Source organism: Lagopus muta, chromosome 5, assembly GCF_023343835.1.
Source record: "Lagopus muta isolate bLagMut1 chromosome 5, bLagMut1 primary, whole genome shotgun sequence".
Taxonomy (NCBI): Eukaryota; Metazoa; Chordata; class Aves; order Galliformes; family Phasianidae; genus Lagopus; species Lagopus muta.
Window position 1 is genome coordinate 10,550,815 of NC_064437.1, and position 13,978 is coordinate 10,564,792.

General features: G+C 37.2%; 1 protein-coding gene across 4 annotated transcripts in view; it reads left to right on the forward strand.

Annotated features, from left to right (window-relative positions):
• ST6GALNAC3 (ST6 N-acetylgalactosaminide alpha-2,6-sialyltransferase 3) overlaps positions 1-13,978 on the forward strand; it is a 202,055-nt gene that overhangs the window by 85,950 nt on the left and 102,127 nt on the right. The window lies entirely within an intron of this gene.

Genomic DNA, 13,978 nt, shown 5'->3' on the forward strand with positions numbered 1-13,978 from the left:
TAAGTGTCTCTTAAAACTGTGCTACCATTTAAATGACTACTGAATGATTTGAATTTTTGCAATGTCTGAAGTGGATCAAAAAGTGATCTGGTCTCAAAAATTGTGCTTGGATATGATTAAGACTGGCTTTTACACAAGAAAGAGAAGTTTTCTAATGTATTTCCAAGACTTCAGTCCATATGCATGAACTCTTCCTGTGCGTTTTTTAATAGAAATTCTAAAAACAAAAGAAAACAATTTTTCTTAAGACACCAAAGGAAGAAGTAGTTATCCATGTTTCTGTGTGCGTAGAAGAAGAAAACAGAGTGATTTGTGAAACAAACATTTGTGAGCATAGAGAAGGAGTGGAGCTAGAGATGGACCGGATTTTTCTGGAATTTGCTACTTAAAACTTGCTATCTCTTGTCCATATTTATGAAGTGTGTTGACCTGTAGCTGCCTTGCAAAATACATACTTAGCAGTTTGATAAAAAGGTGTTTTACAGGGACTTCAGCTTTGAACTATCTTAGTTGGCAAATACCTAATAAAATTACTAGTTCCCTGTGGTGGTGGTGCTTCTTCTGGAAAATTTTCCCCTCTCTGTTTCTGTACTATTTATAATAGTTTATAAGACTTTACTACTTCATGATATTCAATCCTACAAGTACACTGGACAAATTATTTATTATTTTGCTGTTAGTATGTTAAAAATGAAAATCAGAATGAGGAAGAACTGTTGTCTTTAGGAGGTAGCTTCTAATTGTTGTCTGCATAAGATGCAGCTTTGAGTGCATTGGATGACAAAATACTTTATCTACAGAGCAGAAAAAGGACAAGTGCCAGAAAGGAAATTTGTTGGAGTCAGGGAGAATCCTAGTCTCAGTGAAGTGAATGGGAGCTCTGCTGCTGAGTTCAAAGAGGGTAAGGCCTCATCCAGCATATCTCAAATATGAAAGGACTTGGTACCCACTTGAAATGAGAGGGCAGTTCAGTGTGCCGCTGTGTTATGTGAATGTCAAGGCTGCAGGTGTGGAATCTGAATGAGATAGAGCTGCCAGGGCCAATTGATCACTATCAGTCTGAACTGATAACTGGAGAGGAGAGGAGAGGAGCATCTAATCCATTTCTATTCACCATTGCCTTCATCAGAGGTTACTTATATCTTATGGGAGCCTTAATTCATTCTTAAATTTGATAATACTCTTGGAAGTTCTGTTGTTAAATGGAAATGAATGTCTTGAAATTTGGTGTCCAATATGGATTAGTAAGACATTTGTCTCAATTTAGCTTAGGTCTTGAAGGGCCCCTTAAACTCAGTAATTTTAGTTGTTTTCCCCCTTGTATTTGTAGATTACGTTAATATTTTCTAATTAAAATGATAATGAAGAAACAGAACATGCCCTGCTAATTGTGAATGCACTATCTTCTGTCTTAATTATTCCCTGTGTGGGGAAAGTTTTATCATGCTGCCCATGTGAAAAGATTTTACGCATCTCATGTTCTTAACCCGTGCTCAGACCTTTTCTGGGAGTACAATTTTTATAATGCAGATTGCTTTATAGAAGGATGTAAATATGCATTTACATTATTTGTATTAAGATGGCTGGAAATTCTCAGTTGTTCAGTTTGGACACATACTTCTCATTTCTTTCTCAATTTCTGTTCATTTCATTGGGTTCATATATTCTTTTCTGGTCTTTTTGTGCTGCTAGATTATATAAGGTCCATTGTGTGAGTGCTGCTAATGCCCAAAGCAAATGTAGCTAAGGTTTTTATAAAAAAGGACTCATGTCATTTCATCGGTAGGTAAGGACCAAAAGGTGGCGGAACTCTAGCATAATGTGTTATTAGAAAATTGCACAATAGAAGGGAAGATAACAGAAAATAATTTTAAGAATATGAATTACCTTTCCTCTCTTGTTGAGAGAATGTGTGCACACTCATTGCATATGTTGATCGTCTTCTAGGGTGTCTTTTGAAGCCTGCCACCCTACCAGGTCCTACATGTATCCTGCTGTCTGATAATGCTGCCTGCTGTTCCTCAGCCAATTCCAACGTCTTTTTTCTTTCTTTACTGTTTCTCTGTTCTTCTTTACCTGCTCCTCTCAGGCTCCGCTCTGTGGCAGCATGCCTGGCTGCATGCAACACCCTAACTTCTCTGTGTTTTAAAATGGTACACGCACTTAGTCAACAAAACACAGCAATCAAAGCACTGAGCACCAGCTCGGTCAATGTCTATTATTCCTTTCCCATTCCTACCTCATATAATTATTCTCTGAGGAAAAAGGGAAGAAGAAAACATAACAATCATCTTTAATCCCTGGGTAAAAGAAGGCAAAGTTAGGAGAAGTTTACTTCTTTCAGGGTAAGGCTGAATGGGATGAGATTGGAAACCTTATAAGATGATGGCTCATCAGTTTCTTGGTGGTTAGGGCTAAGGAGGTCATTGCCTTGTATTAAACAAGCTCTGAAAAAGTGGTAATATGAACATTTGCACCTCAAGTGAAAGCAAGCAACCTGTACATTATTAGTTATGATCAGAATAATGTGGTAAAGACACATTTCAAGTATGCTGTGTATTTGACTTGACAGTATAATTGTATGAAATTTTTGTTATAAAAAATTCTGAAAACATTTTAAGATTACTATAACTGGATTATACAGAAATATTTAATATAAACTGTGAAGAGAGACATAACTTAATCCCTAATTAAGGCTGTGCATAATACAATATTGTTGCTATGGTTCCCTTGATTTGTATCTATAGAAACAGCTTTAGAAAAATGGAGTTTATGTACAGTAAACATAGTATATTTGAAGTATAAATAGATGTGAAGTGTTGTACTATACCGACCCATCATGTCTAGACACATTTAAATTTGGATTTTGAGATATTTCTGAAATAGATGATTCCTCACAGAAAGCTTACATCTAGTCCCTTTCCTCTCCTTAAGTACAGAGGATTCTTTAGTTTAGCCCTCCACGATGAGATCCTTTCTCCCTTTTCAGTGCCCCCATTCGAGAGAATTCCTTGAGATTTGAGAGGATGGCTGCCTGATATGCAGTGTTGCTCTCTCATTCAAGTACATGAATATGGGTATAGATGTATATCTATATCTATCTGTATATGGGTAAGATGACTTTTGCTATCTTTTCTGTCCCCTGTTTTGTCTCTTTTGCACCTTTTGGATTGTGGTGATTGATTCTGAAATGATTAAATCTATTTTTTGTGGTTTAACCCTGCAGGTGGCTCAGAACCACACAGTCATTTTCTCACTCCCCCTCTTCCCAGTGGAATGAGGAAGAGAATCAGAAACAAACAAAAAAACAAACAAACAAACAAAAAAAACCAACACCAAAAGCACAAAGTAGAACTCATGGATTGAGATGCATACTATTTAATAAGACAGAGAAAAGGAAAATGATAATAGCAATGACTTTCTCTCTCTCTCTCCCTATGTATGGAACATGTGCTGCACGAGCAATTGCTCACTATCCCCTGACCAATGCTCAGCCAGCCCCTTAGCAGTAGAAGGAAGATAACCTCCCACCTGCTTCAATACTCTCTTTCTGCATGATTTCATACAGCATGGAGAATCCCTTTGGCCAGTTTAAGTTAGCTGTCCTAATTTTGTCCCCTCCCAGCTACTTGGGCCTCTGCCCAGCCCTTTGCTGAGAAACTGGAGTGGCCTTGGTTGTATACAACACTGCTTAGCAGCAACTATAACAATCAGTGTGTTATCAATACCATTTTATTCTTCAAACCAAAGCATATCACAGTACCAGGCACTCTGAAGAGAACAGTTCTGTCCCAGCTGAAAAAAAGACATCATCTTCAATAAATGCCATGTCTATCGTGTTACTTCTTTTTATCTTCTTCCTGCTCCTGGTATATTTTAATAGAAATTTTTATTGTGATATAGCTTCGGAGTGGTTAGCAAATGTAAGCCTATTGTCTTTTGAGTAAACTTCATCTACCTGCCCCAAGGTATGCAATAATTCTTGTGTATCGAGGCAAGCAGCTAAAAAGGAGTAGGTATGGAAAATATAATCTTCCTCCCTCTTTCATGCTGCTAGTTCTCTACAAAGAGTTCAAGCAAAATTAATGAACATCATGTATTTAAATTGCAGCATTATGGCACCAATTTAAAGCCCATTAACAGTTTGAAACTTTCTGCTGAGCAAGTCTAATAGGGTTCTTGGATATTTGATTGTGCTCCCTGAAAGGTGAATTTTGAATAGATTTTTATTCTGCCATCAGTATTGAAATAATATAGCATTTTCTTACGTATGTAAAATCTGAAATATAGCTGCAATAACACTTGATACATAATTATAGGAAGCATATTCAAGTACTACACAAAGATTAAAACCGTTCTTGGAAAAGGGTAAGTTCTGATGTGACCTAAAATCCTTACATTAAGCTGCAGCTGTGAGATCTAATGGCTTAATCTAAAATGAGTTCTGAGGGAGAGAAAAGGATTTGTGTCACGAACATTGAAGAATCTCATAGTATTGTGATGAGCACTAGACAAAATGAACGTGCTTTGTAACCGTCAGGATTTTTAAAATCTCTTTGTTACTGAAAAAAAACCATCAATACTGCTGATGTTGAATAAATAAATTTGAATTATCTTAGCACATATGCTTTGGTCACATGGGCTGGATAAATCAGTGTACAAGCAATAAACTGCTTTCTACGTGTAGCACATGGAGCTGTGTGTATGTCTAAATCTAATTCTTTCAATTCCTTTCACTAGAAGTTCTCCAGTAGAACTCAAATGCACATGAGGTGGAGTCATCCATTAAGTTCTATTTAGATGAAATATCTATATTTAGATGAAATATTTAAAAAGATGTTAATAAATATGGGAGGAGGCTGCAGACCATATAATTTAGTTGCATAATCTGTTTTTATTATTAGCAATGAAGTTATTTGGAGAAAAAAAAAAACCATAAACTAAAAGAACAGCACCTTGAAGTGTAGGGGAGAACTAATGTAACTCGAAAATACAGGCTATGTGAGCTGCTATCAGCTCATGAAATAAGGCATATACAACTTCAGCAATAGCAAAAGCATAGCTGTCAAGCATGTTAGGAGTAATCATAGGAAGGGGACACAGAAATAATGAGAGACCATGTTCTTATAAAACTTTAATAGCTAAATTTAAAAATGCACAAAGAATATGATGGATATTTTAATGTTAGTTAATGTTATCTTTCTAGATATGGGAAATCAGCATTAATTTAAAATGAAATGCTAAGAATAAGCAAAGCTAGTGATCAGCCTAGGAAGGTTTAAGTTTTGCTTTGTGGTGGATGCAGAATCACATTTACAGTGAAGAGAAACTTGGATAATAGCACTGGGCTTCACGTCAAAACAGGCGGTAACAAACTGTGAGCTTGCATTGGTGTGTTCAGTTAACTTCAGGGGTGTGCGTTTTATATCCTTGCAGGGAAGAACTGAGTCCTTGGTAGACTAAAGAAGCAGCATCAACCAGAGTTCAGTGTGACAAAAAGTTGCTTTAGTCTTTAATTTTTGACACATTCATGTCTTCTATCTCTTCTTTTCCTTTGGGATTTTATTCACTGCTATGGTTTAAGAATTCATATGATATTTTGTTAAGAAAAGGTCATTGGTTTCACAGTCATTTATCACTGACAACCCTTATGAGGGACAGTTTTATGTCTGTTAGTCACATCATTTCAGCTTTAGCAATCTCATAATCCTCATCATGGACATAAAACTAAACATGCCACATATTCTGGTTATTTTTATGCTTCCACCATACTAATTTGCAGGGACAATTTTTGCTGGAAATGTTATGGATGAGCTACATAACATTTCAGTGACAACATACTGCTTGTTACACTTCTGATATAGATCTGTATCTGTGTATGTAATAGTTGTATATAGAGAGAGTAGATAAATTATATATATTTTTTTTTCTGTGTTTTCTGACTGTTATTGGAGCTCCCGTTCCTGGCTCTGAGAGCTAAAGGTACAAAGTTAAAATTCCTGCCAAAATCTTTAATCAGTGGAAGCACATCTTAAGTTAGAGTTACAGATTTTACTAAAGAAAATACTGCTGGAGGCCCTGCTGCTTTCTTCCTTTTTTTGCAGCACCTTTTGCCTTAGAGGAGAGTGAACCTTTGGAACGATCTGTAAGGTCCACTTGACACCACTCAGGCTGTTATGAACCTACAAGAGGGACGGGAACACAGATGATGTGTGTCCTCTGTGGAGTAATCCTGCCAGCTCAGCCTTCCTCCTTCTCTATATATGGAATTGGCTTCGGTTTTTAATGCTGCCACAACTCTGATAGTGCCTCATGAGGAAAAAGTCAAGTGCCAGGGTAAATACAACAAGTATTCTATACAAAGGAATTAAATCTGCTTCACACAGGGCCTGAATGTGATGAGCCAAGCAGTGCTGCCTGTGTGGCTGCTCTGCCTTTTCAGGAAAAAAAAAAATAAATAAAAAGATAAAATAAAAAAAATTGGAAGAGATTACTATCAGCCAGTGATAGTCAAAAGTCAATCCGTAAGGAGTCTAGACTGGTAGAAATAAACGTGTATAAGGCATAGAGTGGTGGGCTGGACAGCTCTGTTGATCAGAGTTTACAGGTTATACCAGAAGAGTTGCCTAGTTTTACAGATTTGCTTTCTACATTGACTGTGTGTAATTTCTAGAGATTTCTTCCACCTTCTTGAGGATTTTTTAAAAAAAATTTTCCTGCTAGTGAGTGGGAAAGGTTTATGTAATGTAAAGACATATATAATGCTTTTTTTTTGTTTTGGTTTTTTTTGCTTTTGTTGTTTTTAGCTAAAAAGCAGACAGACCAGATGAGGTGAATGAAGCGTCCTATGGACAGGTAGGAATAGAACAGGGAGCTCTATTGTAAAAATGGCTTCTTGAATGACGAGAAGGTGGGAAAGACAGGCTGACCAATGCAATAAGCAAACAAGAACAAGGCTTACTATTAAAGGGAAAGAAGAGAAATTCATTATATCTCGATGTGCTCTTGCATGTGCTCATGAGTTTTGTTGCCATGCTATGATTTCAGCTTTTGTCAATAAGGCAAAAGGCAGGTGGGCTGGTTTGCATTAAGCAAGCTTTCTTAGTGTTTCATTACATTGGCTGAGAGTGCTGTCCTACTGTTCATACAATTTCTTTCCAATGATGCTGTTTAAAAATTAAGATGCCTTCAGCATAGCCAGTCCAGTCAGCTTCCTCTGTTTTAAATCTAGTTTCTTGTAGACATTCCAGGTAAGCCTTGCAGCAAAGTGTTCCTAGTTCTGGATGGACTGATGATTGCTTTGTTTTGGTGGGTAAAATATGAAGTAAAAAGAGCCAGTGAAAATGGAGTTTTGCTCACATAATTATTTCTACGCAAGAGGTTTCTGCTGGCTGTGGCAGTCAGAAATTTGAGCTCTTTGAGCTCTTGCCCAGCACAGCTATTTTGGCAGAGCTGTGCCACACTGAGCTGACCTGAGGCTGTTAATACCTCCCTGCAGGGAAGCTGAGTGCCAGCCACAGGCACACGTACATGCATGGATGTGCATGTAAACACGGCAGCTAGAACTTGCTCAGGAGACAGACTTTTTAGAGGGACAGCCATGCCATTTACTGGCTAGTTTTAAAGCCACAGCCATCTTCCTTAAGCCTTTGCCTTCCAAGTTTGTTCCCTTGGCCATCTGTCATAGCAGTGTTTGGCAGCTTCAGGTTCTGCTGCATTCTGCAGATTGAATACATAGTTTTGTCCCTCCTATTGTTCTCTGAGTTGATTTAAAGTTTGTAACACATGGGCCTTTTGTCTTAAGCTTTTTAGTAGATTAAAATGTGAACCTTGACTGCATTTTCGGTTGCTAATCTGTGCTGTCTGACTCAGCCTGGTCTGGAACAAGTGGCCTGGTGTCACTTGCATAGAAAGAAAGAGTTTGGAGACCATCTTAGATCTGATGCAGACTGTACCAGCAACAATCTCTGCTCTTTGAATAGTCTCCTTTGTCTGGTTACTTTGTCTGGTTAAATACAGCCATTCCTACTACCAAATATGTATCATTTGTCCCTTAAGAGATCCTGTATGAACCAAATAAAAAAAGTCATGTTACTAACTGTTTTAAGTATGCTGGCAGAGTATAATTAGTAGTGCTGTACTTGGTAGCCTCTTGTTACAGACAGTGTAACTTAAGTTTTCTGTAAACGTAGTTATAGCTGTAAATTTTGTCTGTCTGTTCATCATAAATCATTTTTTACTACCTCTATACCAATAAGGGTTATTACCACTAACACTGAAAAGTTCATGGGAAATTGTGTCCATGTGGCTGCACCCTAAAAGAAAAAGCAATTCAGTCTGGGAAGGAATGGAAAGAAAATGAAGTTCTCCATTTATTCATAGTATTTCTTTCTCCCATCTATATCTTCCCCCTTGATATATTTGTCATATTCAGCCAGTCAGAGATTACAGTAATCTGTTTCTTCCTGTCATGCAGGAGAACTCTTGAGTTGTCGTTAGATGAATAAACACAGTTTTAAATGAAATTCCCCAAACCAGTGCAAAGACATTACTAGAGTGATTTTGGAATTGTCTACTTAATAACAACAATTTATCCTCCATTTTTTCACACACTCAAGGGGTGCACATTACTGCCTTCACCTTGTTCATAGTAGTCTAGTACTCTTTTCCACAAGTAATAGCATCATTTGTTGAAGCTCAGCTTCTTGAACTTGTCTTTAAGCGTCTCTTGTAGTCAGGACCTAGAGTTTTGAATTTGAAAGTGATGAAAGTGCCACAGGTCTTGGATCAATATTTCTCTGGGGGGTAGAACTAGCTTGTTCCACTCAGAGTCTGCAGAGAATTCTCAAGATCTTTTTATTAACGTTGCACCTGCTAAAGTGCAGGTTGGTTTGGGTTGGTTCTAGTTCAGTGATACCATCCTCCAAACCTTCTGCCTTTTTGAATGCTTGTGCCTAGGATCCATGTTCTAAATAACACGTACTTTTTTGAGTGATCTCATTAAAAAAGTATGTTTCTAAGTTTTTTCTCAGGTATATTCTGTTCAGATTCCTATTAAAAATGCCCAACTGTGTGCACAAGACTTGCTCCAAAGCGCTGGCAGGCTGGTACACTGAAAAGCTCAATGCAGCACTGACAAATATCCCGTGACAGAAATTAACCACAGAGGTGAAGGACAAAGTTATGGGTAACTTTAGGTAAAAACAATAGCTCCATATTTGATAAAATACAGGATATTATAAAATTTATCCATGACTGAAAATTTTGTTCTCTGGTGTTATTGTGTAATTAATTTCATCGATTTATTAATGTCCTATAGCTTAACACATCTCATTTCTAGCATTTGGGTGGTTCTGTGATTCTATTTCTTTATCACTCTTCAGTTTTGGATTCACAGCAGACTGTCTAAAACTGCCGATTACTTCCTTCAGCCTACGTCCTCCCAATTTGACTATCCTTTCACTGCCCAAAATGTCTTTCATTAAATCATCAGATTACCTTTTCCCAGCACATATACAATTGTTTAGGACGGTTTCTAAGACATTGCTTTGCGATTTTGGGACAGGCTGTTCTTAAAAAGCCAGCTACGGTTGCATTTTGTGCAAGGTTTGGTTCCTGAATGCATTCAAGATGTAGCCCCAAGATGAGTACATTATATTGATCCAGTCTTTGGGTAACAGGTTCTGGAGAACAACCAGGCATAGATTTCAAACCAGGAGAACCTTTGGCAGAATTGTCATAGCTCATATCTCACTTATGTTTTTATTTCAGATGTCTTTACAAACATTACTTCTTTATCAAATGGGATTAATCTAAAAAGTTTATTTGCAGCCATATCAGAACCTCCAAAAGTTTATAATGTTCACTTTTCAATGTTTTTGAGGCTAAACAAGGTCTCAGAATAGAGGGCAGAGTAATATAATTTCTCGAACATGTAGTAGATGGTGTTTCTTCATTAATCCTTTCAATGACAGAGCAATCAACCACAAGGTTGGAAAGGACCTACGTGATCATCTGGTCCAAGCATCTTCCTACTAATAGGGAATTCCACAGGAGAATGTCTTGGTAGAGGGTTAGTCCTGTGGGATCCCCCACTCAGATGAGTCTTGGAGCTGTCCTATTCTTTTCTGTTCCAGCTAGTCCTTGATTTACATATGCTTTGTTATCACCAGCATCGGTGACAGCTGGTGGAGGTGGTAGCATTACCATAATGCAACTGGTAATACTGACCTGCTACTCAGAAGAGAATGGGCAGAGGAGCAAGGTGGAATATTTAAGAACTAGTCTCAGATTCTGTCCTTCTATTGGCCTGGATCAAAGTAGTTCGTCTCTTCACCACTTTAGCATCTTCGTGTTTGTAGGAGCAGGTGACATTTCTGGATCAAGTAACTTCTGGTCAAGTTAAAGAGGCAGAGTAGGATCAGTCACACTGAGACTCTCCTCACAAAATGCTGGTGGATCTGAGATCTGTGACATCTTATCCCTTCTTGCCAGTATGCCACTGGAAGAACAACTAAAATAGTCTTTGCACTATCCTAATGCTTTATTCTGGCTAACAAAGGACAAGGCAATCCAGGACTGTAACAGCAGCTTTGGCATAAATTGTATAATGACTTTCATAACCTGCCATTAGTTTCTGCATAATTTCTGTCTGTCTTTGATAAGCATGTGTAGCTCCTAATAAATTATTTTGGAGCTGAGCACAAGAATCAAGGAGAAATGGACTTTTGTAAATACGGAGAGTGGTGATAGCTGAAAATGAGAAGGCAGAATTGACAGATAATTGTAGATGAGGAGTCATTTTCAAGGAGTGGATGAGAGCGATATTGTTTCCTGTTTAAAATGAGGAGTTGCCTCTGCTGGGCACAATGTGATATAATTCTGTCATGAAATCTAAAACATTTGCGATGTTCAGGCTGTTGGTAATCACATAGGAATGAACATTGTGGGACTCCTTGCACTTGCCATTAAATGGTTTTCTCCCATTCTGCTGGATGTTAACTACTGCTCATTTCCTGGGGAAGAAATGGCCTTTTCTGAGGTCATTTATCTGAATACTGCAGAAATCATTTTCTGCAAACTCTACTATTATCATAACAGAATCCTTTTAAAAAAATAAAAAATAAAATTATAGTGACACTGAGGTTTCTGAGATTAGTGTATTCCTTTAGGGCCTCTATTTCCTCTGGTATTACTTCCAGTCCTGTTCACTGAAACTGCAGTGCATGTCTACCATGGGTAGCATGAATAATGCATGTACTTCTCTGCTAGTTTGTGCACTATGTAGTTGCATATATGAAAAAATAAAATCTAGAGCTGAAAAAAATGTAACTGGTTGCTCATCTCCCTGCTAGGATATGAATTAACCCCCATTCCAGGTTTTAACCTGTCTGCTTTTATACTTCCTATTTTGGGGCCTTTGACTGCATCCTTTAGAAATGTCATGTGGTGAATTAACACTTCACCACTTCAGTTTTTCCTTACATACTGAGAAATTGAATATATTACTCCTGTTTTATGTTTGTCTGTCTGTCTTCTTTAAGCATATTAAATATTTGTACTTGTTATTCTCTACTTTCTTTCACTGTAAATAGACACTTCCAGTTTCATCTTTATCACTGAAGTTATCAAGCAAATCTCTTCCTTATTTTTCCCTATTTTGTGAATAGCCCCAGTCCCCCTGCTTCTCACTTCTTGCCTGTCTCAGCTTCCCAGAACTCTGCATGGGACTCATCTGCAATGAAGAAGCAGACAACATAAAGCTACTTGTGCTTCTAGATATCAAATTACCTGTGATTTATGTTTCATAAAATCCTTTGATGCTTTCCCATGAGATGAATTACTTCACAGGTTCCCAGGATGTTGCCCAGCTGGATATTTCCTTATGCTTTTCCACTCTTTTTGCAAATACCAAATATATTTTCTCCTGAAGATCGTTAGGAAAAATAAGACTGATGTAACTAGGAAAAGATTAGAAAGCTTTGAGTTGTATGGGTCAATTAAAAGAAATTTAGAGCTAAAAGATAAAGTGATTTTTTGTTTATTTCATTCCATGTGAAAGATTTGTGTTGTTCTTAGAGGATTTGGGGCCCTCATTTTATCCGTTCAGTCTTTCTGTTCATTAGAGAAATAGTTTTCACAATGGAGTGTGCCAGATCTGTTAAGAAATTAGCTGTTCATTTTATGTTCATAAAACACCCATCTCTGCGTAAATCTTGTTCTTGTACCTTAGGATTAATTGTGCAGTTACAAAGGAAGTTGCGTTCTGAATTCCTGAAAAATCAGTATTTTTGTCGAGCTGTACCAGAGCACATCTGTATTTTCTCTTCATTCGCAAAATACATCCTTTTTTTTCTTTGAAAAATATAGTTTGTCTGGCAACTTCTTCATAAACGTAAATACAACTTTAGAAACTGACAGGCATTTCTGTGTTACACGTGACTGAGTAGATATTGTGTAATAGCACTTGGAATCTCTTTAAATGTTGAAATTTCTGGAGGATTTAAGAATATTGCCTTTTCATGTCTTTCCATTATGAGTAACTCAGCACAAAACCCATAGTAATTTCTGGATGCCGTAAGGTATTCATCTACCTGAGGATGTCTTGGATTTCTAATACTTCCTGTGCACTTGGGACCAGACAATCTTTAAAATCCAAGCTGTACACAGAGTTAGTGCTGTCTTTTAATGATCTATAGGCTTTGGTAAAGCAAATGTATTTCTCAATGGCTTGTTTAGTTTCACCCCCAGTGCTGCTGTAAATGAAAAATCAAGTTCATTTACGTGCTTTGTGGAACCAGTGTGTATCTATGAGATGCTCTTACTGTATAATAGATTTTGTTTTTTCAGGTTCATATACAAATGCTGTTGCTCTTAGCAAAGCACTAGTCACAGAGGTGTGTGAAATAAGTTGAAGAAACACCATATATCAACAGCTGTTAATCTCAGCTCTCAGCCCTGTGCTCCACAATACCTTTAAAATAAGCAAGTTTTGCCCCATCATAACTAAACTCTATAGTGTTTATGGTAGTCAGCAATGTTTGTAGCTGTAGTGTAACTTCTACTGTGAAAAGATGCTCAGTCTCATTTGCAGCAGAAAATGAACTTGGCATGAGCTTTGGTCTATAGGTAATAGATTCTTGAAGGCACCAAGATTTGCTTTCAGCAAAATGCTAATCGGAAAAATTCAACTCATCCACAAATGCTCCCTTTTCTTCTTCTGTAATATGCAGTTGATTGTAACAGTTACTGATGCTATTTAATGGTGCCATCCTTACAACTTAGTGTGAAACTACCTAGAGAATTTGTTACTGATGAAATCATTATACCATTAGAGAAGTGAAATAGGTTGCTGCTGAAATTACTCTCAAAATCTAATTGTAACTTCGCTGGAATTTCTCCCATGCTGGGTATTAAGTGTATGGATATTTTTTATTTTTACAGAAGCAACATTTCTGTTTGTATGCTTAATTTTATTTCACTTTCTGCAATATATATATTAGGTTTGACTTCTAATTTTCAGTTGTGGTGAAAGATGACCTGAGTCCGTTTTTCTTTTTATCTGATATTCTTCCATTCTTATTTTACTTGTCTTGTGAATGAATAAAGTAACATATTTCTTGTCCTGAGGCCTGCTTAGGGTCCCTCAAATTAACACTAAGAGAAGCCTTATTTATCAATAACTGAAATGATGCAAACCCTCTCAATTTCCTTTCGAGAATTTCTTCAGAAAGAAAAAGACATTTTATATATTTTTTTGCCTACAAATCAATTCAGACTTCTACTATTTATTTTCTTTGAATCTTTTGCTGTAACCAAAAGCTTCTTGGAGTGTGATTATCCTTCGGTTTTTGTTCAGACAGTGTTGGAATTAAAAAAAAGGAAATGAGGAAAGAGAGCTATCTGGATTGTAGCCCATGAAGAAGAGGTAGAACCCTTGATCAGAGTGGGGGATTGCCTGTGTTCCCTGAGTGCTGTG